Below are 27,845 nucleotides of genomic sequence, written 5' to 3' on the forward strand. Positions count from 1 at the left end.
GGAGCTATAGCAGGACTGGCTCATTGTATTGGCTGGAAGGGAATGAATGTATAGAATGCGGTGGAGGCTGGTGGGAGGAGCTATAGGAGGACTGGCTCATTGTATTGGCTGGAAGGGAATGAATGTATAGAATGCGGTGGAGGCTGGTGGGAGGAGCTATAGGAGGACTGGCTCATTGTATTGGCTGGAAGGGAATGAATGTATAGAATGCGGTGGAGGCTGGTGGGAGGAACTATAGGAGGACTGGCTCATTGTATTGGCTGGAAGGGAATGAATGTATAGAATGCGGTGGAGGCTGGTGGGAGGAGCTATAGGAGGACTGGCTCATTGTATTGGCTGGAAGGGAATGAATGTATAGAATGCGGTGGAGGCTGGTGGGAGGAGCTATAGGAGGACTGGCTCATTGTATTGGCTGGAAGGGAATGAATGTATAGAATGCGGTGGAGGCTGGTGGGAGGAGCTATAGGAGGACTGGCTCATTGTATTGGCTGGAAGGGAATGAATGTATAGAATGCGGTGGAGGCTGGTGGGAGGAGCTATAGGAGGACTGGCTCATTGTATTGGCTGGAAGGGAATGAATGTATAGAATGCGGTGGAGGCTGGTGGGAGGAGCTATAGGAGGACTGGCTCATTGTATTGGCTGGAAGGGAATGAATGTATAGAATGCGGTGGAGGCTGGTGGGAGGAGCTATAGGAGGACTGGCTCATTGTATTGGCTGGAAGGGAATGAATGTATAGAATGCGGTGGAGGCTGGTGGGAGGAGCTATAGGAGGACTGGCTCATTGTATTGTCTGGAAGGGAATGAATGTATAGAATGCGGTGGAGGCTGGTGGGAGGAGCTATAGGAGGACTGGCTCATTGTATTGGCTGGAAGGGAATGAATGTATAGAATGCGGTGGAGGCTGGTGGGAGGAGCTATAGGAGGACTGGCTCATTGTATTGGCTGGAAGGGAATGAATGTATAGAATGCGGTGGAGGCTGGTGGGAGGAGCTATAGGAGGACTGGCTCATTGTATTGGCTGGAAGGGAATGAATGTATAGAATGCGGTGGAGGCTGGTGGGAGGAGCTATAGGAGGACTGGCTCATTGTATTGGCTGGAAGGGAATGAATGTATAGAATGCGGTGGAGGCTGGTGGGAGGAGCTATAGGAGGACTGGCTCATTGTATTGGCTGGAAGGGAATGAATGTATAGAATGCGGTGGAGGCTGGTGGGAGGAGCTATAGGAGGACTGGCTCATTGTATTGGCTGGAAGGGAATGAATGGAACAGTATCAAACAGATCAAGTGTTTGACTCCGTTCCACCTACTCCGTTTCAGCCATTACAATGATCCAGGTTTCTGAGGCTCCTCCCACCTTCCTCCACGGGTGGAATGCAAAACAGACCTAATTGAGCTAGTTTCTGAAATGAACCGAAACCCCATGTTACCCAGAACCCCATGTTACCCAGAACCCCATGTTACCCAGAACCCCATGTTACCCAGAACCCCATGTTACCCAGAACCCCATGTTACCCAGAACCCCATGTTACCCAAAACCCCATGTTACCCAAACCCCATGTTACCCAGAACACCATGTTACCCAAACCCCATGTTACCCAAAACCCCATGTTACCCAGAACCCCATGTTACCCAAACCCCATGTTACCCAAAACCCCATGTTACCCAAACCCCATGTTACCCCAAACCCCATGTTACCCAGAACCCCATGTTACCCAAAACCCCATGTTTCTCTGGTGGTAATAACCAAACTAAATGAATAATGGTGGTTGCAGTCACTCCTTTTAGATTTCTTCCAAGGTTCTAGAAAGAGAAACTAATTCTGAACTTGTTATTAAAATTAGAACCACTTCAGGTTTGTCACCACATTTTAAACACCAGTCCACTGCTGACCATCGATTTAAAACACAAAACTGACCTAAGATCAGCATGTATGGTCAGATTAATTCTACTCCTACTCCGTCCCCTGGGCTGCTCTCTCCTCTCCCGGTCCAGCTTCAGCTCTGGAGCTCAGAGAGACCATCTCCATGGCATTGACATAAAGATCCATGCTGCTCACCCTGTTCACTCTCTTCTGCCTCCTGGTGGGCTAGGGAGACACAGCACCAACAGTCAGACATTTACTCTCTAGTATCTCCATTCTCTCCTTCCCTCTCCCCCTCACCCTCTAGTTTAAATGACTTGTAACGTCTGAGTAAAGGTCTTTACCTTGTAGTACAGGTAGGAGGTGGTGATGGCTGTCAGTAGGATCAGCAGCACTACAACGTGTCTGATGATGAAGGCTGGCAGAGGAGAGGCTGCAAACAGAAACACCTTTGATGAGGGGACTGATCATCATCACATAGATCTGTGGGAAATCTGTCATTGACAAAGTTATAAGTCTGGTTCATGTTCAGTTACCTGTGATGGTGAGGGAGAGGAGCTCACTCTCAGAGGAGAAGTTATGAGAGAAAACATAATTGTCATAAACACAGCTGTAGTTCCCTCGGTGGGAGTCATCTGCAGCAGGGAAGAGGAAGGCAGCAGAGTGATTGACAGCTGGCTGGATCTGGGTTCTGTTGGAGCTGGTGAACGTGAGGAGGAAGGAGCCTCCTGGGTACTGTGGCTGAGTGGAGCAGGTGATGGTGAAGCTGTAGCCCCTGAACATCTCGGGCCCCTGGTGGCCCCTGAAGACCCCTCCCATTGGGTCAGTAAGGAAGATATCAGGCTGGACCAGGAGATCTGTAACAATAAAAGAGAACAAGAAAAACCTCTTCAACTAGTTTCCTATAGATATGACAATAACATCAGCATGTAACACTGCTAGCCACCCTCCCTCACAGGGCAACATGAGTAGTGGGCCTACAGTCACTGAGACAACATATGTTGATATCAGGCTGAAGCAGGACATCTGGAACTAGAGGAGAGAAAAATAAAACGTAGCTCCTCAACTACTTTCCTCATTTAGATATGACAATAACATGACATGTGACAGTGGTAGTGAGTAGAGACGTTCACTGAGATAACACTCACATACAAAAGCATTCTGGGATATTTAAGTTGTATTTGATTCCTACTTGACTGAGGGATCTATTTAGTAAAGCAGACTGACAAGTTAAACAGTCATCATGAGAGGTGCAGAGGAAGTTGTATGAATGAAGGAAATCAGTTGAATATAATTATAATATGTTGATATTTCCTGAGCAGATCACTGTGAGTCCAGGAAGGAGATATAATACATGGACAAAAGTATGTGGAACTCAGCAGTGAGTTTTACAACAGAGGATTATTTGTAGGCTCTACGTGGTTCAACACCCGGCGGTCCGTTCTGTGAGCTTGTGTTGTCTACCACTTCACGGCTGAGCCGTTGTTGCTCCTAGACTTGCCACGTTAAGTCACTGAGATCTTCAGTAAGTCCAATCTACTGGCAATGTTTGTCTATGGAGATTTCATGGCTGTGTGCTTAATTTTATACACCTGTCAGCAAAAGGTGTGGCTGAAATAGCCGAATCCACTAAAGTCCACATACTTTTGGCCATATAGTGTATCTTGTTATTTATTACCTGAGCAGATCACTGTGAGTCCAGGACAGAGATAATCCATTCTCCAACAATCCCTCAGTGAAGACTCAGACTCAGGACAGTAAACTCTAATCCCTCTAGTGGTGTTTCCAGGTAGTTCTGAAACATTGGAGCCACAACCCAGCTGTCTACACACTACTGCAGCTACATGCTTCTGGTCCCTGTCCTCAGCTCCCACAGTCCTCCACTCTCCCTGGTCGTACCACTCCACTCCACCAGCACAGCGACTGCCTCCTCCCACCAGCCTCACATCATCAGGCTCTGAGAAAATAAAAGAGAGAGACAGTAATCTTACTATTTCTCACTAAAACACACCTATATTTTCTCTCATATTCTTCACTCCAGATGAGAAACAATGTTGACTGAGTGACAAACTGTTTCTTACCTGAGCAGGTGAGTCCAACAGCATTACCAGGTAGGCAGGTGTTGTTCTCTCTGTCTGAGGTGTCACAGTCCAGGAGAAGGGACTCATTGCCTTTACACTGGAACTCTTTATCCCAGGTCTGACCCCCACCACCTCCATAGAGCCCCCCCTGTAGAGCTGCAGGAGCCCCACAGCCAAACTCGCTACAGACTACCTCTGCATCCTGCCGGTCAAAGTCAGCTTCACACACTGAGGCCCAGGACTGATTGGACTTCACCTCCACTCTCCCAGAGCAGAGACCAGCTCCATCCACAAGCCGCACAGACTCTGGAGAAAAAGAGTTGGTTGAACATTCAATCAGTTTTGTTGATGACACTGTCAAGGACTAAACACAAATATGTTGGATAAAAGATTGTAGTTTGCTATGTTTGATACTGTAAGAGGTAGAAATGGGTTCTTAGTCACTCAGGATCGGGTTGGGAATAATGCAGGCAGGAGACAGGAATAAGTTCAGAAAATAAACAGCTGGACATCCATCAGGCAGCTTCACTTCAGTACCATCTGAACTACAATGATCTGCCCATGAACATCTCCCATAAACCAATATGACAAACACAAATATAATGTTTAAATACATCTGACATCTCTCCCTCTATTTAAAGAAATAAAAACACATAAAACATGATACATGGTAATATTGTATAATGTATAAATAAATCTCTCAATATGACCAGTCTCTTACCTGAACAGGTCACATGATGATAATATCCACCATCACAGACACCAGGTTCTCCTCTACTTTTGTCACACTGTTTAATAGAAGACTCATTTCCCCTGCAAATACTATATAGTCTGACTCCTATTCTTCCATCTTCAATCAGAGGTCCTCTAGATGCAGCTACAGGATTCCCACAGCCCTGCTGTCTACACACAACCGTAGCCTGTCTCATCATGCTCCAAAACCACCTAAAACATAGACCTGACCACTCTCCTTCATGGAAGGCTTCCACTGTCCCAGAACAGGAAGTGGTCCCATTCACCAGTCTGACTGAGAGTTCAGCTGTAAACAGCAGAGAGGAAAACACAGTGGTGAGGACAGATGATGACAATGATTGTGTTATTCTAACAGCAGTAATGCTTTGTGGTTGACAAGTATTAGTAGTTCCATAAAACACTACTTGTTATTGGGTTTTAGAATGGTTTGTATGGACACATGAATTTCTCCATGTGGGATAATAAAGTTGACTAATATTGAACTGCTATAATCACTGTAGATTTATACTCTACCTACCTGGTGGACTGACACTTTGAGCCTGGAGATCTGAGGAGAAAGAGAGAGACAGAGGAGAAAGAGAGACCGAGGTTAAATGAACATCAACATGACCATTCATGATGTGATGGGAAGACAGTCTTATCATGATGTTTCACATGTGTTTGGTTACATAGTGACCAATGTTCTTCTGAGGGATAAAACCGCAAACATTAAGAGTGTTTACTTATCAGACCCACATATATAATAAATATACTATAATATACTACATTCAGGTGCTTTTAGTACTCACACATGAATTATATCCTGTTTGCAGGTCATGTGTTGTTTTGAGCCAGCAGTAAAAACACACTGACAGGACAGTTCCTCTTATGGCCACTAGGTGGAAATATGGTGTTACAGACGCAGGACTGGAGACGAGAAAGAAGCATTGTCCCAATTATCTCTCCTTTCTCCTAAAGTGTGCACTTGTTCCCTTCACTGAAATGACTGGTAAACTAAATATAGTGGAAACGCCCACTTGATAACAGTAGAGTCCTCTGAGTGGAGCGGTGGGAGACAAACAGTACCTCCTCTCTTCTCTTCCTCTTCCCTTCTCTCATCCTCCTCTCCTCCCCCTCTCCTTTCCCAGCTACTCCCCTCTCTCTCTCCTCTCCACTCCTCTCCCCTCTCCTATCCTCCCCTCCTCCTCTCCTCTCCTCTTCTCCCCCTTTCTTCTCCCATTCTCATCTCCTCTTTCCCCCACTCCCCTTCTCCGCTTCTCCTCTGCTCTTCCCTCCCACTCCCCTTCTCCCATTCTCCTCTCCTCTTCCCCCCGACTCCTCTTCTCTTCCATCTTCTCCCCAATTATACTTGTTTCTTAATATCCACTCTACTCTTCTCCACTGTCTCATCTTCTCCCCCCCTCTCTCATCCTCTTCTCCTCTTCTCGTCTCCCCCTCTTTTTCCCTTTCTGCCCCTCCCCTCTCCTCTCCTCCCCTCTCCTCTCCTCCCCCTTTATTCCCCCTCTTCTCCCCCTCTTCCCTTCTCCTCTCCTTCCTACTCTTATCCCTCTTTCTTCTCCTCTTCTCCCCCTCCCCTCTTCTCCCCCTCTCTTCTCCTCCCCCTCTCCTCTTCTCCTCCTCTATTCCCCCTCATCTTCTCCCGCTCTCCTCTCCCCTTCTCCTCTCCCCTCCTCTCCACTATCCTCTCCTCTCCCCTCTCCTCTTTACCCCTCATCTCCTCTCCTCTTCTCCCTTGTCTCTCCTCTTCCCTCTCCTCTCCTCTTCTTCCCTTTTCTCTCCTCTTCCACTCTCTTCTCCCCTCTCGTTTCCTCTACTCCCCCCTCTCTTCCCCCTCTCTTCTCCTCTTCTCACTTCTCCTCATCTCCCCCGTCCTCTTCTCCGCCACTACTCTCCTACCCCCTCTCGCACTTCTCCCACTTCTCCTCTTCTCACTCCTCTCCTCTTCTCACTCCTCTCCTCTTCTCACTCCTCCTCTCTCCTCCCCCTCTCCTCACCTCTTCTCCCCCCCTCTTCTTCTCTTCTCCCCCTCTTTACTCTTATTCTGTCCCACCTCATATTCTCCTCTCTCCTCTCCTCCTCTCCTCTTCTCCTCCTCTCCCCCTCTCTTCTCATCCTCTCCCCCTCTCCTCTTCTCCACCTATCTTCTCCTCCCCCTCTCCTCTTCTCCTCCCCCTCTCCTCTTCTCCTCTCCCCCTCTCCTCTCCTCCTCTCCTCCTCTCCTCCTCTCCCCCTCTCCTCTTCTCCTCCTCTCCCCCTCTCCTCTTCTCCTCCTCTCCCCCTCTCCTCTTCTCCTCCTCTCCACCTCTCCCCCTCTCCTCTTCTCCACCTATCTTCTCCTCCCCCTCTCCTCCTCTCCTCTTCTCCCCCTCTTCTCCTCTTCTCCCCCCTCTTTACTCTTATTCTGCCCCACCTCATATTCTTCTCCAATTCTGCCCCTCTCCTCTTCTCTCCCTCTCTTCCCCCCATTTCTCATCTTCTACCCCCTCTCCTCTCCTCCTTTCCTCTCCCCCTCATCTCACACTACATTGACACTCTCACACCAAACCCACACACATTCATAAACTACATAGGCTACACACACACACACACACACACACACACACACACACACACACACACTTCTGCATTGATCATTTACTTATTCTGCTCTGTTCATGTGTGTGTGCGTGTGTGTGTGTGTAGAAAACACATGTTGACTCCCCCATTGTAGAGAAACACCATCCTCCTCTTTCATGTGTCCTACACGTCTATGACTCTGTCTTACAGGACTCCATTTTAGTTATTTTTCTCCTAAGGTACCTGGATAAAATGCGTGCTGGAATAACTTCCTGACATGGGCAACGATGTGTCAGGCCAGCTAGTTAACATTAACCTACTACATCTAGCTACAGTACATGTTGAACTTCCATCCTCTCAGGCCAGCTAGTTAACATTAACCTACTACATCTAGCTACAGTACATGTTGAACTTCCATCCTGTCAGGCCAGCTAGTTAACATTAACCTACTACATCTAGCTACAGTACATGTTGAACTTCCATCCTCTCAGGCCAGCTAGTTAACATTAACCTACTACATCTAGCTACAGTACATGTTGAACTTCCATCCTGTCAGGCCAGCTAGTTAACATTAACCTACTACATCTAGCTACAGTACATGTTGAACTTCCATCCTCTCAGGCCAGCTAGTTAACATTAGCCTACTACATCTAGCTACAGTACATGTTGAACTTCCATCCTCTCAGGCCAGCTAGTTAACATTAGCCTACTACATCTAGCTACAGTACATGTTGAACTTCCATCCTGTCAGGCCAGCTAGTTAACATTAGCCTACTACATCTAGCTACACTACATGTTGAACCTCCATCCTCTCAGGCCAGCTAGTTAACATTAACCTACTACATCTAGCTACAGTACATGTTGAACTTCCATCCTGTCAGGCCAGCTAGTTAACATTAACCTACTACATCTAGCTACAGTACATGTTGAACCTCCATCCTCTCAGGCCAGCTAGTTAACATTAACCTACTACATCTAGCTACAGTACATGTTGAACTTCCATCCTCTCAGGCCAGCTAGTTAACATTAGTCTACTACATCTAGCTACATGTTGAACTTCCATCCTCTCAGGCCAGCTAGTTAACATTAGTCTACTACATCTAGCTACATGTTGAACTTCCATCCTCTCAGGCCAGCTAGTTAACATTAACCTACTACATCTAGCTACATGTTGAACCTCCATCCTCTCAGGCCAGCTAGTTAACATTAACCTACTACATCTAGCTACATGTTGAAGCTAGCTAGCCAGCTAGCCAGCTAGTTAACATTAGCCACAATGAGATGCATTCATGTTTCTGTAAATGATGTTTGACTTGTGATGTGATAGGTCTGAAGCCAAATCCAAACTGGCTTCCCTTTACACTTTTATTTGGTGCACCAGGACCATTCACAGCTGAGCTCACTCAGTTTAGCTCAATGCTGATTGGCTAATAATTAATAAAACATAACCTCCTGCCAAACGTACAACGATATAGGAGACATATTCTGTCAGACTACAAAGACCCCAAAATAACTTGAAAACGTTTTGTACACACAGATCACAGCTGGCTGAGAGGGCCCTAGTGGAGCCAGGTGGCTGAGAGGGCCCTAGTGGAGCCAGGTGGCTGAGAGGGCCCTAGTGGAGCCAGGTGGCTGAGAGGGCCCTAGTGGAGCCAGGTGGCTGAGAGGGCCCTAGTGGAGCCAGGTGGCTGAGAGGGCCCTAGTGGAGCCATGTGGCTGAGAGGGCCCTAGTGGAGCCATGTGGCTGAGAGGGCCCTAGTGGAGCCAGGTGGCTGAGAAGGCCCTAGTGGAGCCAGGTGGCTGAGAGGGCCCTAGTGGAGCCAGGTGGCTGAGAGGGCCCTAGTGGAGCCAGCTGGCTGAGAGGGCCCTAGTGGAGCCAGCTTGGCTGAGAGGGCCCTAGTGGAGCAGGCTGGCTGAGAGGGCCCTAGTGGAGCCAGGTGGCTGAGAGGGCCCTATTGGAGCCAGGTGGCTGAGAGGGCCCTAGTGGAGAAAGGTGGCTGAGAGGGCCCTAGTGGAGCAGGCTGGCTGAGAGGGCCCTAGTGGAGCAGACTGGCTGAGAGGGCCCTAGTGGAGCAGGCTGGCTGAGAGGGCCCTAGTGGAGCAGACTGGCTGAGAGGGCCCTAGTGGATCAGGCTGGCTGAGAGGGCCCTAGTGGAGCAGGCTGGCTGAGAGGGCCCTAGTGGACAGGCTGGCTGAGAGGGCCCTAGTGGAACAGGCTGGCTGAGAGGGCCCTAGTGGAGCAGGCTGGCTGAGAGGGCCCTAGTGGAGTAGGCTGGCTGAGAGGGCCCTAGTGGAGCAGGCTGGCTGAGAAGGCCCTAGTGGAGCAGGCTGGCTGAGAGGGCCCTAGTGGAGCAGACTGGCTGTGAGGGCCCTGGTTGAGCAGGCTGGCTGAGAGGGCCCTAGTGGAGCAGGCTGGCTGAGAGGGCCCTAGTGGAGCAGGCTGGCTGAGAGGGCCCTAGTGGAGCAGGCTGTCTGAGAAGGCCCTAGTGGAGCAGGCTGGCTGAGAGGGCCCTAGTGGAGCAGACTGGCTGTGAGGGCCCTGGTTGAGCAGGCTGGCTGAGAGGGCCCTAGTGGAGCAGAATGGCTGAGAGGGCCCTAGTGGAGCCAGGTGGCTGAGAGGGCCCTAATGGAGCCAGCTGGCTGAGGGGGCCCTAGTGGAGCCGGCTGGTTGAGAGGGCCCTAGTGGAGCCAGGTGGCTGAGACGGCCCTAGTGTAGCAGGCTGGCTGAGAGGGCCCTAGTGGAGCAGGCTGGCTGAGAGGGCCCTAGTGGAGCAGACTGGCTGAGAGGGCCCTAGTGGAGCAGGCTGGCTGAGAGGGCCCTAGTGGAGCAGGCTGGCTGAGAGGGCCCTAGTGGAGCAGGCTGGCTGAGAGGGCCCTATTGGAGCAGGCTGGCTGTGAGGGCCCTAGTGGAGCAGGCTGGCTGAGAGGCTCCTAGTGGAGCAGGCTGGCTGTGAGGGCCCTAGTGGAGCAGGCTGGCTGAGAGGGCCCTAGTAGAGCAGGCTTGCTGAGAGGGCCCTAGTGGAGCAGGCTGGCTGAGAGGGCCCTAGAGGAGCAGGCTGGCTGAGAGGGCCCTAGTGGAGCAGGCTGGCTGAGAGGGCCCTAGTGGAGCAGGCTGGCTGAGAGGGCCCTAGTGGAGCAGGCTGGCTGAGAGGGCCCTAGTGGAGCAGGCTGGCTGAGAGGGCCCTAGTGGAGCTGGCTGGCTGAGAGGGCCCTAGTGGAGCAGGCTGGCTGAGAGGGCCCTAGTGGAGCAGGCTGGCTGAGAGGGCCCTAGTGGAGCAGGCTGGCTGAGAGGGCCCTAGTGGAGCAAACTGGCTGAGAAGGCCCTAGTGGAGCAGGCTGGCTGAGAGGGCCCTAGTGGAGCATACTGGCTGTGAGGGCCCTGGTTGAGCAGGCTGGCTGAGAGGGCCCTAGTGGAGCAGGCTGGCTGAGAGGGCCCTAGTGGAGCAGGCTGGCTGAGAGGGCCCTAGTGGAGCCCTTCCTTTACTATTTCTCTCCCCTACCCCATCTCTTCCCTTCTCTCTCTTTCTCTCTCCTCCACATTTCTCTCTCTCTCCCTCCCCTTCTCTCTCTTTCTCTCTCCTCCACATTTCTCTCTCTCCCCTCCCCTTCTCTCTACCCTCCACTTCTCTCTCCTCCACATTTCTCTCTCTCCCCTCCCCTTCTCTCCGTTACCCTCCTACCTCCCCTCCCCTCCTTTCTCACCGTCCCTCCTCTGTCCCTTCCCCTCCTCTCTCCTCCCTCTCGCTCTGCTCATTGATTTTGTGCACACTCTCTCTCTCTCTCTCTCTCTCTTGTTCTCTCTCTCTTCGTGACGTAGTGTTGGACCTGTTGATTTTGACTCAGCTCATAGACCTCTATAATCTCCACCCCTCCCTTCTCCTACTCTAACATAACACCAATATAATATATAATATATTCTCTCATTTACATTGAGACAGATACAATCAATCATTGACACACTGAATATCCAACAGTCAGATGCATGACACCATCACAACTTAACTGACATTAGTGCCTGTCCCCAGATGGACAGTTAGACTACAGTAAAGTACATTTACAGGTGATCACATCATTGTCCTGCTTTGAGACACATTTTTACTGTCTTCTTCTAGTTGCATGTTATTTTACTAACCCTGCAAATTATAATATATCTTACAATATCAAATCATATCTCAGTAACTGTCACAAATCTATATAAGTGTAACAAAATCCTACCTGTGCTCCACAACAGGGTCATCAGTATCACTGCAGGTATCATATCTGTCTCTAACTGGGGTTCCACAGTCTGCTATCATAAAGAGTGGACTGAAGAGTGGAAAATACTGCTAGGCTATATGACTTCTCTCTCATTACATCCTAACGTCAATGATGTGAGATTAACTTCTTAGCAACTTATCTTGGATCAGTGGTTGAACACACTACAGCAAACTGATATGTTAAAAAAACTCCACAGGAAACTGCTGACAGAGCAGCAACATTTCACATAGTGTGTCCTATAATATCACCTCTAACTTTCTACTGCTTGAGTTCACCTCTTATAGAATATTGGCTTAATGTTCCAGCACCTAAATATAAACACTTATCTTGGCCAGGTCGCAATTGTAAATGAGAACTTGTTCTCAACTTGCCAACCTGGTTAAATAAAGGTGAAATTAAAAAAAAATGTCCTTGCTTCAGGGCCTGAGTTACAGGCAGTTAGATTTGAGTTTGTCATTTTAGGCGAAAATTGAAAAAAAGGGGCCAATCCTTAAGAGTTTCAGAGATTAAGAGTCTCTACTTAAGAGTCTCTCTCGCCATAGGCAGAGAGAATACAGGCTATGTGCCCAGTGCCCACAAAATAAGGTGGAAATTGAGCTGCACCTCCTAACCTCCTGTTTAATGTAGTACGATATAGGGAGACATATTCTGTCAGATTACAAAGACCCCAAAATAATTTGAAAAATAATATGTAATATTGACAAACTCCTGTTTCTGTTAGGTGAAATACCACAGTGTGTAATCATGTCAGCAGAATGTGTGACCTGTTGTGATGAGAACAGGGTAACCAGTGGAGAACAAACACCACAGTAAATAAAACCTAGGACTAGATTTATCACTTTAGTTAATAACCCTTGACATTTGTACTTCTACTTTTTGCACACACAACTCACACTCTCCTACACACACCAACTGGCTGAGAGGGCCCTAGTGGAGCCAGGTGGCTGAGAGGTCCCTAGTGGATCCAGCTGTCTGAGAGGGCCCTAATGGAGCCAGCTGGCTGAGAGGGCCCTAGAGGAGCCAGGTGGCTGAGAGGGCCATAGTGGAGCCAGGTGGCTGAGAGGGCCCTAGTGGAGCAGGCTGGCTGAGAGGGCCCTAGTGTAACCAGATGGCTGAGAGGGCCCTAGTGTAACCAGATAGCTGAGAGGGCCGTAGTGTTGCAGGCTGGCTGTGAGGGCCCTAGAGGAGCCAGCTGACTGAGTGGGCCCTAGTGTTTCCAGATGGCTGAGAGGGCCCTAGTGGTGCATGCTTGCTGTGAGGGCCCTAGAGGAGCCAGCTTAGCTGTGAGGGCCCTAGAGGAGCCAGCTTGGCTGAGAAGGCCCTAGAGGAGCAGGCTGGCTAAGAGTGCACTAGTGGAGCCAGATGGCTGAGAGGGCCCTAGTATAACCAGATGGCTGAGAGGGCCCTAGTGGTGCAGGCTGGCTGAGAGGGCCCTAGAGGAGCCAGCTTGGCTGAGAGGGCCCTACTGGAGCAGAATGGCTGAGAGGGCCCTAGTGGAGCAGGCTGGCTGAGAGGGCCCTAGTGGAGCAGACTGGCTGAGAGGGCCCTAGTGGAGCAGGCTGGCTGAGAGGGCCCTAGTGGAGCAGGCTGGCTGAGAGGGCCCTATTGGAGCAGGCTGGCTGAGAGGGCCCTAGTGGAGCAGGCTGGCTGAGAGGGCCCTAGTGGATCAGGCTGGCTGAGAGGGCCCTAGTGGAGCTGGCTGGCTGAGAGGGCCCTAGTGGAGCAGGCTGGCTGAGAGGGCCCTAGTGGAGCCCTTCCTTTACTATTTCTCTCCCCTCCCCCATCTCTTCCCTTCTCTCTCTTTCTCTCTCCTCCACATTTCTCTCTCTCCCTCCCCTTCTCTCTCTTTCTCTCTCCTCCACATTTCTCTCTCTCCCCTCCCCTTCTCTCTACCCTCCGCTTCTCTCTCCTTCTCTCTCCTCCACATTTCTCTCTCTCCCCTCCCCTTCTCTCCGTTACCCTCCTACCTCCCCTCCCCTCCTTTCTCACCGTCCCTCCTCTGTCCCCTCCCCTCCTCTCTCCTCCCTCTCGCTCTGCTAATTTATTTTGCGCACACGCTCTCTCTCTCTCTCTCTCTCTCTCTCTCTTGTTCTCTCTCTCTTCGTGACGTATAGTGTTGGACCTGTTGATTTTGACTCAGCTCATAGACCTCTATAATCTCCACCCCTCCCTTCTCCTACTCTAACATAACACCAATATAATATATAATATATTCTCTCATTTACATTGAGACAGATACAATCAATCATTGACACACTGAATATACAACAGTCAGATGCATGACACCATCACAACTTAACTGACATTAGTGCCTGTCCCCAGATGGACAGTTAGACTACAGTAAAGTACATTTACAGGTGATCACATCATTGTCCTGCTTTGAGACACATTTTTACTGTCTTCTTCTAGTTGCATGTTATTTTACTAACCCTGCAAATTATAATATATCTTACAATATCAAATCATATCTCAGTAACTGTCACAAATCTATATAAGTGTAACAAAATCCTACCTGTGCTCCACAACAGGGTCATCAGTATCACTGCAGGTATCATATCTGTCTCTAACTGGGGTTCCACAGTCTGCTATCATAAAGAGTGGACTGAAGAGTGGAAAATACTGCTAGGCTATATGACTTCTCTCTCATTACATCCTAACGTCAATGATGTGAGATTAACTTCTTAGCAACTTATCTTGGATCAGTGGTTGAACACACTACAGCAAACTGATATGTTAAAAAAACTCCACAGGAAACTGCTGACAGAGCAGCAACATTTCACATAGTGTGTCCTATAATATCACCTCTAACTTTCTACTGCTTGAGTTCACCTCTTATAGAATATTGGCTTAATGTTCCAGCACCTAAATATAAACACTTATCTTGGCCAGGTCGCAATTGTAAATGAGAACTTGTTCTCAACTTGCCAACCTGGTTAAATAAAGGTGAAATTAAAAAAAAATGTCCTTGCTTCAGGGCCTGAGTTACAGGCAGTTAGATTTGAGTTTGTCATTTTAGGCGAAAATTGAAAAAAAGGGGCCAATCCTTAAGAGTTTCAGAGATTAAGAGTCTCTACTTAAGAGTCTCTCTCGCCATAGGCAGAGAGAATACAGGCTATGTGCCCAGTGCCCACAAAATAAGGTGGAAATTGAGCTGCACCTCCTAACCTCCTGTTTAATGTAGTACGATATAGGGAGACATATTCTGTCAGATTACAAAGACCCCAAAATAATTTGAAAAATAATATGTAATATTGACAAACTCCTGTTTCTGTTAGGTGAAATACCACAGTGTGTAATCATGTCAGCAGAATGTGTGACCTGTTGTGATGAGAACAGGGTAACCAGTGGAGAACAAACACCACAGTAAATAAAACCTAGGACTAGATTTATCACTTTAGTTAATAACCCTTGACATTTGTACTTCTACTTTTTGCACACACAACTCACACTTTCCTACACACACCAACTGGCTGAGAGGGCCCTAGTGGAGCCAGGTGGCTGAGAGGTCCCTAGTGGATCCAGCTGTCTGAGAGGGCCCTAATGGAGCCAGCTGGCTGAGAGGGCCCTAGAGGAGCCAGGTGGCTGAGAGGGCCATAGTGGAGCCAGGTGGCTGAGAGGGCCCTAGTGGAGCAGGCTGGCTGAGAGGGCCCTAGTGTAACCAGATGGCTGAGAGGGCCCTAGTGTAACCAGATAGCTGAGAGGGCCGTAGTGTTGCAGGCTGGCTGTGAGGGCCCTAGAGGAGCCAGCTGACTGAGTGGGCCCTAGTGTTTCCAGATGGCTGAGAGGGCCCTAGTGGTGCAGGCTTGCTGTGAGGGCCCTAGAGGAGCCAGCTTAGCTGAGAGGGCCCTAGAGGAGCCAGCTTGGCTGAGAAGGCCCTAGAGGAGCAGGCTGGCTAAGAGTGCCCTAGTGGAGCCAGATGGCTGAGAGGGCCCTAGTATAACCAGATGGCTGAGAGGGCCCTAGTGGTGCAGGCTGGCTGAGAGGGCCCTAGAGGAGCCAGCTTGGCTGAGAGGGCCCTACTGGAGCAGAATGGCTGAGAGGGCCCTAGTGGAGCAGGCTGGCTGAGAGGGCCCTAGTGGAGCAGACTGGCTGAGAGGGCCCTAGTGGAGCAGGCTGGCTGAGAGGGCCCTAGTGGAGCAGGCTGGCTGAGAGGGCCCTATTGGAGCAGGCTGGCTGAGAGGGCCCTAGTGGAGCAGGCTGGCTGAGAGGGCCCTAGTGGATCAGGCTGGCTGAGAGGGCCCTAGTGGAGCTGGCTGGCTGAGAGGGCCCTAGTGGAGCAGGCTGGCTGAGAGGGCCCTAGTGGAGCCCTTCCTTTACTATTTCTCTCCCCTCCCCCATCTCTTCCCTTCTCTCTCTTTCTCTCTCCTCCACATTTCTCTCTCTCCCTCCCCTTCTCTCTCTTTCTCTCTCCTCCACATTTCTCTCTCTCCCCTCCCCTTCTCTCTACCCTCCGCTTCTCTCTCCTTCTCTCTCCTCCACATTTCTCTCTCTCCCCTCCCCTTCTCTCCGTTACCCTCCTACCTCCCCTCCCCTCCTTTCTCACCGTCCCTCCTCTGTCCCCTCCCCTCCTCTCTCCTCCCTCTCGCTCTGCTAATTTATTTTGCGCACACGCTCTCTCTCTCTCTCTCTCTCTCTCTCTCTCTTGTTCTCTCTCTCTTCGTGACGTATAGTGTTGGACCTGTTGATTTTGACTCAGCTCATAGACCTCTATAATCTCCACCCCTCCCTTCTCCTACTCTAACATAACACCAATATAATATATAATATATTCTCTCATTTACATTGAGACAGATACAATCAATCATTGACACACTGAATATAAAACAGTCAGATGCATGACACCATCACAACTTAACTGACATTAGTGCCTGTCCCCAGATGGACAGTTAGACTACAGTAAAGTACATTTACAGGTGATCACATCATTGTCCTGCTTTGAGACACATTTTTACTGTCTTCTTCTAGTTGCATGTTATTTTACTAACCCTGCAAATTATAATATATCTTACAATATCAAATCATATCTCAGTAACTGTCACAAATCTATCTATATAAGTGTAACAAAATCCTACCTGTGCTCCACAACAGGGTCATCAGTATCACTGCAGGTATCATATCTGTCTCTAACTGGGGTTCCACAGTCTGCTATCATAAAGAGTGGACTGAAGAGTGGAAAATACTGCTAGGCTATATGACTTCTCTTTCATTACATCCTAACGTCAATGATGTGAGATTAACTTCTTAGCAACTTATCTTGGATCAGTGGTTGAACACACTACAGCAAACTGATATGTTAAAAAAACTCCACAGGAAACTGCTGACAGAGCAGCAACATTTCACATAGTGTGTCCTATAATATCACCTCTAACTTTCTACTGCTTGAGTTCACCTCTTATAGAATATTGGCTTAATGTTCCAGCACCTAAATATAAACACTTATCTTGGCCAGGTCGCAATTGTAAATGAGAACTTGTTCTCAACTTGCCAACCTGGTTAAATAAAGGTGAAATTAAAAAAAAATGTCCTTGCTTCAGGGCCTGAGTTACAGGCAGTTAGATTTGAGTTTGTCATTTTAGGCGAAAATTGAAAAAAAGGGGCCAATCCTTAAGAGTTTCAGAGATTAAGAGTCTCTACTTAAGAGTCTCTCTCGCCATAGGCAGAGAGAATACAGGCTATGTGCCCAGTGCCCACAAAATAAGGTGGAAATTGAGCTGCACCTCCTAACCTCCTGTTTAATGTAGTACGATATAGGGAGACATATTCTGTCAGATTACAAAGACCCCAAAATAATTTGAAAAATAATATGTAATATTGACAAACTCCTGTTTCTGTTAGGTGAAATACCACAGTGTGTAATCATGTCAGCAGAATGTGTGACCTGTTGTGATGAGAACAGGGTAACCAGTGGAGAACAAACACCACAGTAAATAAAACCTAGGACTAGATTTATCACTTTAGTTAATAACCCTTGACATTTGTACTTCTACTTTTTGCACACACAACTCACACTCTCCTACACACACCAACTGGCTGAGAGGGCCCTAGTGGAGCCAGGTGGCTGAGAGGTCCCTAGTGGATCCAGCTGTCTGAGAGGGCCCTAATGGAGCCAGCTGGCTGAGAGGGCCCTAGAGGAGCCAGGTGGCTGAGAGGGCCATAGTGGAGCCAGGTGGCTGAGAGGGCCCTAGTGGAGCAGGCTGGCTGAGAGGGCCCTAGTGTAACCAGATGGCTGAGAGGGCCCTAGTGTAACCAGATAGCTGAGAGGGCCGTAGTGTTGCAGGCTGGCTGTGAGGGCCCTAGAGGAGCCAGCTGACTGAGTGGGCCTTAGTGTTTCCAGATGGCTGAGAGGGCCCTAGTGGTGCAGGCTTGCTGTGAGGGCCCTAGAGGAGCCAGCTTAGCTGAGAGGGCCTAGAGGAGCCAACTTGGCTGAGAAGGCCCTAGAGGAGCAGGCTGGCTAAGAGTGCCCTAGTGGAGCCAGATGGCTGAGAGGGCCCTAGTATAACCAGATGGCTGAGAGGGCCCTAGTGGTGCAGGCTGGCTGAGAGGGCCCTAGAGGAGCCAGCTTGGCTGAGAGGGCCCTACTGGAGCAGAATGGCTGAGAGGGCCCTAGTGGAGCAGGCTGGCTGAGAGGGCCCTAGTGGAGCAGACTGGCTGAGAGGGCCCTAGTGGAGCAGGCTGGCTGAGAGGGCCCTAGTGGAGCAGGCTGGCTGAGAGGGCCCTATTGGAGCAGGCTGGCTGAGAGGGCCCTAGTGGAGCAGGCTGGCTGAGAGGGCCCTAGTGGATCAGGCTGGCTGAGAGGGCCCTAGTGGAGCTGGCTGGCTGAGAGGGCCCTAGTGGAGCAGGCTGGCTGAGAGGGCCCTAGTGGAGCCCTTCCTTTACTATTTCTCTCCCCTCCCCCATCTCTTCCCTTCTCTCTCCTCCACATTTCTCTCTCTCCCCTCCCCTTCTCTCTACCCTCCGCTTCTCTCTCCTTCTCTCTCCTCCACATTTCTCTCTCTCCCCTCCCCTTCTCTCCGTTACCCTCCTACCTCCCCTCCCCTCCTTTCTCACCGTCCCTCCTCTGTCCCCTCCCCTCCTCTCTCCTCCCTCTCGCTCTGCTAATTTATTTTGCGCACACGCTCTCTCTCTCTCTCTCTCTCTCTCTCTTGTTCTCTCTCTCTTCGTGACGTATAGTGTTGGACCTGTTGATTTTGACTCAGCTCATAGACCTCTATAATCTCCACCCCTCCCTTCTCCTACTCTAACATAACACCAATATAATATATAATATATTCTCTCATTTACATTGAGACAGATACAATCAATCATTGACACACTGAATATACAACAGTCAGATGCATGACACCATCACAACTTAACTGACATTAGTGCCTGTCCCCAGATGGACAGTTAGACTACAGTAAAGTACATTTACAGGTGATCACATCATTGTCCTGCTTTGAGACACATTTTTACTGTCTGCTTCCAGTTGCATGTTATAATTATAATATATCTTACAGTATCAAATCATATCTCAGTAACTGTCACAAGTGTATATCAACATAACAGCATCCTACCTCTGCTCCACAACAGGGTCATCAGTACCACTGCAGGTATCATGTCTGCTTCTAACTGGGGCTCCACAGTCTGTTGTCATAAAGAGTGGACTGAAGAGTGAAAAATACTGCTAGGCTATATGACTTCTCTCTCATTACGTCCTAACTTCAATGATGTGAGATTAACTTCTTAGCAACTTATCTTGGATCAGTGGTTGAACACACTACAGCAAACTGATATGTTAAAAAAACTCCACAGGAAACTGCTGACAGAGCAGCAACATTTCACATAGTGTCCTATAATATCACCTTTAACTTTCTACTGCTTGAGTTCACCTCTTATAGAATATTGGCTTAATGTTCCAGCACCTAAATATAAACAGTACCAGCACCCAAAATGAGTACTGATGAGGTCTCATGTTAGAGCAGGAGAAGGGGGGGTGTGGTGTAGAAGCTAGAGGTCTGTTACCCAAGTCAACTCAACAGGCCTGTCAGGGTCAGGCTGGGCCAAGAGAGGAACAGGTTACTGGTTATGATGACATCACTGGTGAGAAGTCAGTGATAAAAACATGAAGAGGAGAGGAGAGGAGAGGAGAGGGGGAGAGGAAAGCAGAGAGGAGAGGAGAGGGGGTTGAAAAGTTGAAAATAGAGTTGAAAAGAGGAGAGAGAAGAGGAAGATGGGAGAAGGGGAGAGGAGGTACTGTTTGTCTCCCACCGTTCCACTCAGAGGACTCTACTGTTATCAAGTGGGCGTTTCCACTATATTTAGTTTACCAGTCATTTCAGTGAAGGGAACAAGTGCACACTTTAGGAGGAGGATAATTGGGACAATGATTCCATCTGGTCTCCAGTCCTGCGTCTGTGACACCAGATTACCACCTAGTGGCCATAAGAGGAACTGTCCTGTCAGTGTGTTTTTACTGCTGGCTCAAAACAACACATGACCTGCAAACAGGATATGATTCATGTGTGAGTACTGAAAGCATATGAATATAGTATATTTATTATATATGTGGGTCTGATAAGTAAACAGTCTTAATGTTTGCTGTTTTATCACTCAGAAGAACATTGGTCACTATGTAACCAAACACATGTGCAACCTCATGATATGAGTGATAAGAAGTGTTTAAAAAGGTGAGTTCTGAACCCTGTAGACTACTGCACTACTTCTGAAGAAGACCAGAGTCATTTCAGAATGAAGACTGCTATAGTTCTGACGGTGATGCTGTTCTGTCTGTCTGGGGCCTGGACTCAGGGAGAGAGTGGAGGGGTAACTAGTAGTTCGTTCGTTCTGTCTGTCTGTCTGTCTGTCTGTCTGTCTGTCTGTGGCATGGACTCAGGGAGAGAGTGGAGGGTGACTAGTAGTTCTGTCTGTCTGTCTGGGGGAGAGGTCACTAAGGGTCAAGGTGCTGAGCTGGATCTATGGGCTGAGATGATGTCAGGTGTCACTGATGGAATCACTAATGATCAATAACCCTTTGATCACAGGGAAATAAAACACTGGAGGGGAAATCACACAAGACTGACAGTGAGTTTATTAAAACATTCAGTGACTCCATGACAGTTTAGAGAACAACAGGTGTTTATCTGGAAAGAGTAAATAACATCACAGCAGCATCATCTGAACTCACATCAACTGTACACTGAGTGGACAAAACATTAGGAACACCTTCCTGATATTCAGTTGAACCCCCACCCTTTGACCTCAGAACATGTTGACTCCAAAGCTTCCTACACTTCACTTGTCCAGTCGGCTGGATGTGGAGGACCATTCTTGATACACATGGGGTTTTCTAGAACCCTAAATAAGATAAAGAATCTAAGAGACACTAAATAAGATAAAGAATCTAAGAGACACTAAATAAGATAAATAATCTAAGAGACACTAAATAAGATAAAGAATCTAAGAGACACTAAATAAGATAAAGAATCTAAGAGACACTAAATAAGATAAAGAATCTAAGAGACACTAAATAAGACAAAGAATCTAAAAGGCACTAAATAAGATAAAGAATCTAAGAGACACTAAATAAGATAAAGAATCTAAGAGACACTAAATAAGATAAAGAATCTAAGAGACACTAAATAAGATGAAGAATCTAAGAGACACTAAATAAGATAAAGAATCTAAGAGACACTAAATAAGATAAAGAATCTAAGAGACACTACATAAGATAAAGAATCTAAGAGACACTAAATAAGATAAAGAATCTAAGAGACACTAAATAAGACAAAGAATCTAAGAGACACTAAATAAGATAAAGAATCTAAGAGACACTAAATAAGATAAAGAATCTAAGAGACACTAAATAAGATAAAGAATCTAAGAGACACTAAATAAGATAAAGAATCTAAGAGACACTAAATAAGATAAAGAATCTAAGAGACACTAAATAAGATAAAGAATCTAAGAGACACTAAATAAGATAAAGAATCTAAGAGACACTAAATAAGATGAAGAATCTAAGAGACACTAAATAAGATGAAGAATCTAAGAGACACTAAATAAGATAAAGAATCTAAGAGACACTAAATAAGATAAAGAATCTAAGAGACACTAAATAAGATAAAGAATCTAAGAGACACTAAATAAGATAAAGAATCTAAGAGACACTAAATAAGATAAAGAATCTAAGAGACACTAAATAAGATAAAGAATCTAAGAGACACTAAATAAGATAAAGACATGAAGACAAAAGCAAAAATCTAAACATTCTGGACACAAAACAGATGTAATTGAGCTACTCTCTTAAAATAATCAAAACCCCATGTTACCCAGAACCCCATGTTACCCAAACCCCATGTTACCCAGAACCCCATGTTACCCAAACCCCATGTTACCCAAAACCCCATGTTACCCAGAACCCCATGTTACCCAGAACCCCATGTTACCCAGAACCCCATGTCACCAGAACCCCATGTTACCAAAAACCCCATGTTACCCAAACCCATGTTACCCTGAACCCCATGTCACCAGAACCCCATGTTACCAAAAACCCCATGTTACCCAAACCCCATGTTACCAAAAACCCCATGTTACCCAAACCCCATGTTACCCAGAACCCCATGTTACCAAAAACCCCATGTTACCCAAACCCCATGTTACCCAGAACCCCATGTTACCCAAACCCCATGTTACCCAGAACCCCATGTTACCCAAAACCCCATGTTACCGAGAACCCCATGTTACCAGAACCCCATGTTACCCAGAACCCCATGTTACCCAGAACCCCATGTCACCAGAACCCCATGTTACCCAGAACTCAATGTTACACAAACCCCATGTTACCCAGATCCCCATGTTACCCAGAACCCCATGTTACCAGAACCCCATGTTACCCAGAACTCAATGTTACCCAAAACCCCATGTTACCCAGAACCCCATGTTACCAGAACCCCATGTTACCCAGAACTCAATGTTACCCAAAACCCCATGTTACCCAGAACCCCATGTTACCAGAACCCCATGTTACCCAGAACTCAATGTTACCCAGAACCCCATGTTACCCAGAACCCCATGTTACCCAGAACCCCATGTTACCCAAATCCCTATGTTACCACAACACCATTTTACCAGAACCCCATGTTACCCAAAACCCCATGTTACCCAAAACCCCATGTTACCCAGAACCCCATGTTACCCAAACCCCATGTTACCCAGAACCCCATGTTACCAAAACCCCATGTTACCAAAACCCCATGTTACCCAAAACCCCATGTTACCACAACCCATGTTACCACAACCCATGTTACCAGAACCCCATGTTACCCAGAACCCCATGTTACCCAAACCCCATGTTACCCAAAACCCCATGTTACCACAACCCATGTTACCACAACCCATGTTACCAGAACCCCATGTTACCAAAACCCCATGTTACCCAGAACCCCATGTTACCAGAACCCCATGTTACCCAGAACCCCAGGTTTCTCTGGTGGTAAAAACCAAACTAAATGAATAATGGTGGTTGCAGTCACTCCTTTTAGATTTCTTCCAAGGTTCTAGAAAGAGAAACTAATTCTGAACTTGTTATTAAAATTAGAACCACTTCAGGTTTGTCACCACATTTTAAACACCAGTCCACTGCTGACCATCGATTTAAAACACAAAACTGACCTAAGATCAGCATGTAGGGTCAGATTCATTCTACTCCTACTCCGTCCCCTGGGCTGCTCTCTCCTCTCCCGGTCCATCTTCAGCTCTGGAGCTCAGAGAGACCATCTCCATGGCATTGACATAAAGATCCATGTTGCTCACCCTGTTCACTCTCTTCTGCCTCCTGGTAGGCTAGGGAGACACAGCACCAACAGTCAGACATTTACTCTCTCATTTCTCCATTCTCTCTCCCTCCCCCTCACCCTCTCCCTCTAGTTTAAATGACTTGTAACGTCTGAGTAAATGTCTTTACCTTGTAGTACAGGTAGGAGGTGGTGATGGCTGTCAGTAGGATCAGCAGCACTACAACGTGTCTGATGATGAAGGCTGGCAGAGGAGAGGCTGCAAACAGAAACACCTTTGATGAGGGGACTGATCATCATCACATAGATCTGTGGGAAATCTGTCATTGACAAAGTTATAAGTCTGGTTCATGTTCAGTTACCTGTGATGGTGAGGGAGAGGAGCTCGCTCTCAGAGGAGAAGTTATGAGAGAAAACATAATTGTCATAAACACAGCTGTAGTTCCCTTGGTGGGAGTCATCTGCAGCAGGGAAGAGGAAGGCAGCAGAGTGATTGACAGCTGGCTGGATCTGGGTTCTGTTGGAGCCGGTGAACGTGAGGAGGAAGGAGCCTCCTGGGTACTGTGGCTGAGTGGAGCAGGTGATGGTGAAGTTGTAGCCCCTGAACATCTCAGGCCCCTGGTGGCCCCTGAAGACCCCTCCCATTGGGTCAGTCAGGAAGATATCAGGCTGGACCAGGAGATCTGTAACAATAAAAGAGAACAAGAAAAACCTCTTCAACTAGTTTCCTATAGATATGACAATAACATCAGCATGTAACAGTGCCAGCCACCCTCCCTCACAGGGCAACATGAGTAGTGGGCCTACAGTCACTGAGACAACATATGTTGATATCAGGCTGAAGCAGGACATCTGGAACAAGAGGAGAGAAAAAGAAAACGTAGCTCCTCAACTACTTTCCTCATTTAGATATGACAATAATATAATAATAATAATATGAATGAAGGAAATCAGTTGAATATCACTGAGTCACTGAGATCTTCAGTAAGTCCAATCTACTGGCAATGTTTGTCTATGGAGATTGCATGGCTGTGTGCTTAATTTTAAACTCCTGTCAGCAATGGGTGTGGCTGAAATAGCCGAATCCACAAATGTCCACATACTTTTGGCCATATAGTGTATGTTGTTATTACCTGAGCAGATCACTGTGAGTCCAGGACGGAGATCATACATTCTTCTACACTCCCTCAGTGAAGACTCAGACCCAGGACAGATAACTCTGATCCCTCTAGTGGTGTTTCCAGGTAGTTCTGAAACATTGGAGCCACAACCCAACTGTCTACACACTACTGCAGCTACATCCCTCTGGTCCCAGTCCTCAGCTCCCACAATCCTCCACTCTCCCTGGTCGTACCACTCCACTCCACCAGCACAGCGACTGCCTCCTCCCACCAGCCTCACATCATCAGGCTCTGAGAAAAGAAAAGAGAGACAGTAATCTTACTATTTCTCACTAAAACACACCTATATTGTCTCTCATATTCTTCACTCCAGGTGAGAAACAATGTTGATTGAGTGACAAACTGTTTCTTACCTGAGCAGGTGAGTCCAACAACATTACCAGGTAGGCAGGTGTTGTTCTCTCTGTCTGAGGTGTCACAGTCCAGGAGAAGGGACTCTTTGCCTTTACACTGGAACTCTTTATCCCAGGTCTGACCCTCACCTTCTCCATAGAGCCCCCCCTGTAGAGCTGCAGGAGCCCCACAGCCAAACTCCACACAGACTACCTCTGCATCCTGCCGGTCAAAGTCAGCTTCACACACTGAGGCCCAGGACTGATTGGACTTCACCTCCACTCTCCCAGAGCAGAAACCAGCTCCATCCACAAGCCGCACAGACTCTGGAGAAAAAGAGTTGGTTGAACATTCAATCAGTTTTGTTGATGACACTGTCAAGGACTAAACACAAATATGTTGGATAAAAGATTGTAGTTTGCTATGTTTGATACTGTAAGAGGTAGAAATGGGTTCTTAGTCACTCAGGATCGGGTTGGGAATAATGCAGGCAGGAGACAGGAATAAGTTCACTTCACTTTATAGAAAATAAACAGCTGGACATCCATCAGGCAGCTTCACTTCAGTACCATCTGAACTACAATGATCTGCCCATGAACATCTCCCATAAACCAATATGACAAACACAAATATAATGTTAAAATACATCTGACATCTCTCCCTCTATTTAAATGAAATAAAAACACATAAAATATGATACATGGTAATATTGTATAATGTATAAATAAATCTCTCAATATGACCCGTCTCTTACCTGAACAGGTCACATGACGATAATATCCACCATAACAGAAACCACGTCCTCCATCTATGATGTCACACTGTCTAGTAGAAGACTCATGTCCCCTGCAACTACTATATAGTCTGACTCCTATTCTTCCATCTTCAATCAGAGGTCCTCTAGATGCAGCTACAACATTCCCACAGTCCAGCTCTCTACACACAACATTAACCTCTCTCATCATGCTCCACCACCTAATACAAAGACCCAACCACTCTCCTTCATAGAAGACTTCCACTGTCCCAGAACAGGAAGTGGTCCCATTCACCAGTCTGACTGAGAGTTCATCTGTAAACAGCAGAGAGGAAAACACAGTGGTGAGGACAGATGATGACAGTGATTCTGTTATTCTAACAGCAGTAGTGCTTTGTGGTTGACAAGTATTAGTAGTTCCATAAAACACTACTTGTTATTGGGTTTTAGAATGGTTTGTATGGACACATTAATTTCTCCATGTGGTATAATAAAGTTGACTAATATTGAACTGCTATAATCACTGTAGATTTATACTCTACCTACCTGGTGGACTGACACTTTGAGCCTGGAGATCTGAGGAGAAAGAGAGAGACAGAGGAGAAAGAGAGAGAAAGAGACAGAGAGATAGAGAGAAACAAAGGAGAAAGGGAGGAGTCAGAGGAAGAGAGAGACAGAGGTTAAATGAACATCAACATGACCTTTCATGATGTGATGGGAAGACAGTCTTATCATGAGGTTTCACATGTGTTTGGTTACATAGTGACCAATGTTCTTCTGAGTGATACAACAGCAAACATTAAGAGTGTTTACTTATCAGATCCACATATATAATAAATATACTATAATATACTACATTCAGGTGCTTTTAGTACTCGCACATGAATCATATCCTGTTTGCAGGTCATGTGTTGTTTTGAGCCAGCAGTAAAAACACACTGACAGGACAGTTCCTCTTATGGCCACTAGGTGGTAATCTGGTGTCACAGACGCAGGACTGTAGACCAGATGGAATCATTGTCCCAATTATCTCTCCTTTCTCCTAAAGTGTGCACTTGTTCCCTTCACTGAAATGACTGGTAAACTAAATATAGTGGAAACGCACACTTGATAACAGTAGAGTCCTCTGAGTGGAACGGTGGGAGACAAACAGTACTTCCTCTCTCTTCTCTTCATCTCCCCTTCTCTCATCCTCCTCTTCTCCCCCCTCTCCTCCCCCTTCTCATCTCCCTCTCTCCTCTCCTCCCCCTTCTCCTCTCCTCTCTCCTCCCCCCTTCTCCTCTCCTCTCCCTCTCCTCCCCCTCCCCCTTCTCCTCTCCTCTCCCATTCCCTCTTCTCCCCCTCTCCTCTTCTCACCCTCTCCCCCTCTCCTCTCATACCCCCGCTCCTCTCCACTCCTCTCCCCTCTCCTATCCTCCCCTTCTCCTCTCCTCCCCCCTTCTCCTAATCTCCTCTTCTCCCCCTTTCTTCTCCCATTCTCATCTCCTCTTCCCCCCCACTCCCCTTCTCCCATTCTCCTCTCCTCTTCCCCCCCACTCCTCTTCTCTCCCCTCTTCTCCCCAATTATACTCGTCTCTTCTATCCACTCTACTCTTCTCCACTGTCTCATCTTCTCCCCCTCTCTTCTCTTCCCCCTCTCTCTTCTCTCCTCCCCTCTCTTATCCTCTTCTCCTCACTCTCCTCTTTTCCTCCTCTCGTCTCCTCCTCTCCCCCTCTTCCCTTCTCCTCTCCTCCCTACTCTTCTCCCCCTTTCTTATCCTCTTCTCCTCACTCTCCTCTTCTCCCCCTCTCTTCTCCTCTCCCCCTCTCTTCTCCTCTTCTCCTCTCGTCTCTCCCCCCCTCTCCTCTCCTCTCCTCTCCTCCCCCTTTATTCCCTCTCATCTCCTCCCGCTCTCCTCTCCCCTCTCCCCTTCTCTCCTCTCCTCTCCTCTCCTCCCCTCTCCTCCCCTCTCCTCTCCTCTCCTCCCCCTTTATTCCCTCTCATCTCCTCCTGCTCTCCTCTCCCCTCTCCCCTCCTCTCCTCCCCTCTCCTCTCCTCCCCTCTCCTCTCCTCTCCTCTCCTCTCCTCCCCCTTTATTCCCTCTCATCTCCTCCCGCTCTCCTCTCCCCTCTCCCCTTCTCTCCTCTCTTCTCCCCTCTCCCCTTCTCCTCTATCCTCTCCTCTCCCCTCTCCCCTTCTCCTCTCCTCTCCTCCCCTTCTCCTCTCCCTCCTCTCCCCTCTCCCCTTCTCCTCTCCCCTCCTCTCCACTATCCTCTCCTCTCTCCTCTCCCCTTCTCCTCTATCCTCTCCTCTCCC

The 27,845-nt window shown here is 47.9% G+C and overlaps 1 pseudogene; it reads right to left on the minus strand.

Annotated features, from left to right (window-relative positions):
* Positions 1-1,953: 1,953 nt before the first annotated feature.
* Positions 1,954-26,257, minus strand: LOC139419341 (scavenger receptor cysteine-rich type 1 protein M130-like; annotated as a pseudogene).
* Between the last annotated feature and the right edge of the window lie 1,588 nt (positions 26,258-27,845).

This window comes from Oncorhynchus clarkii, chromosome 10, assembly GCF_045791955.1.
Source record: "Oncorhynchus clarkii lewisi isolate Uvic-CL-2024 chromosome 10, UVic_Ocla_1.0, whole genome shotgun sequence".
NCBI lineage: Eukaryota > Metazoa > Chordata > Actinopteri > Salmoniformes > Salmonidae > Oncorhynchus > Oncorhynchus clarkii.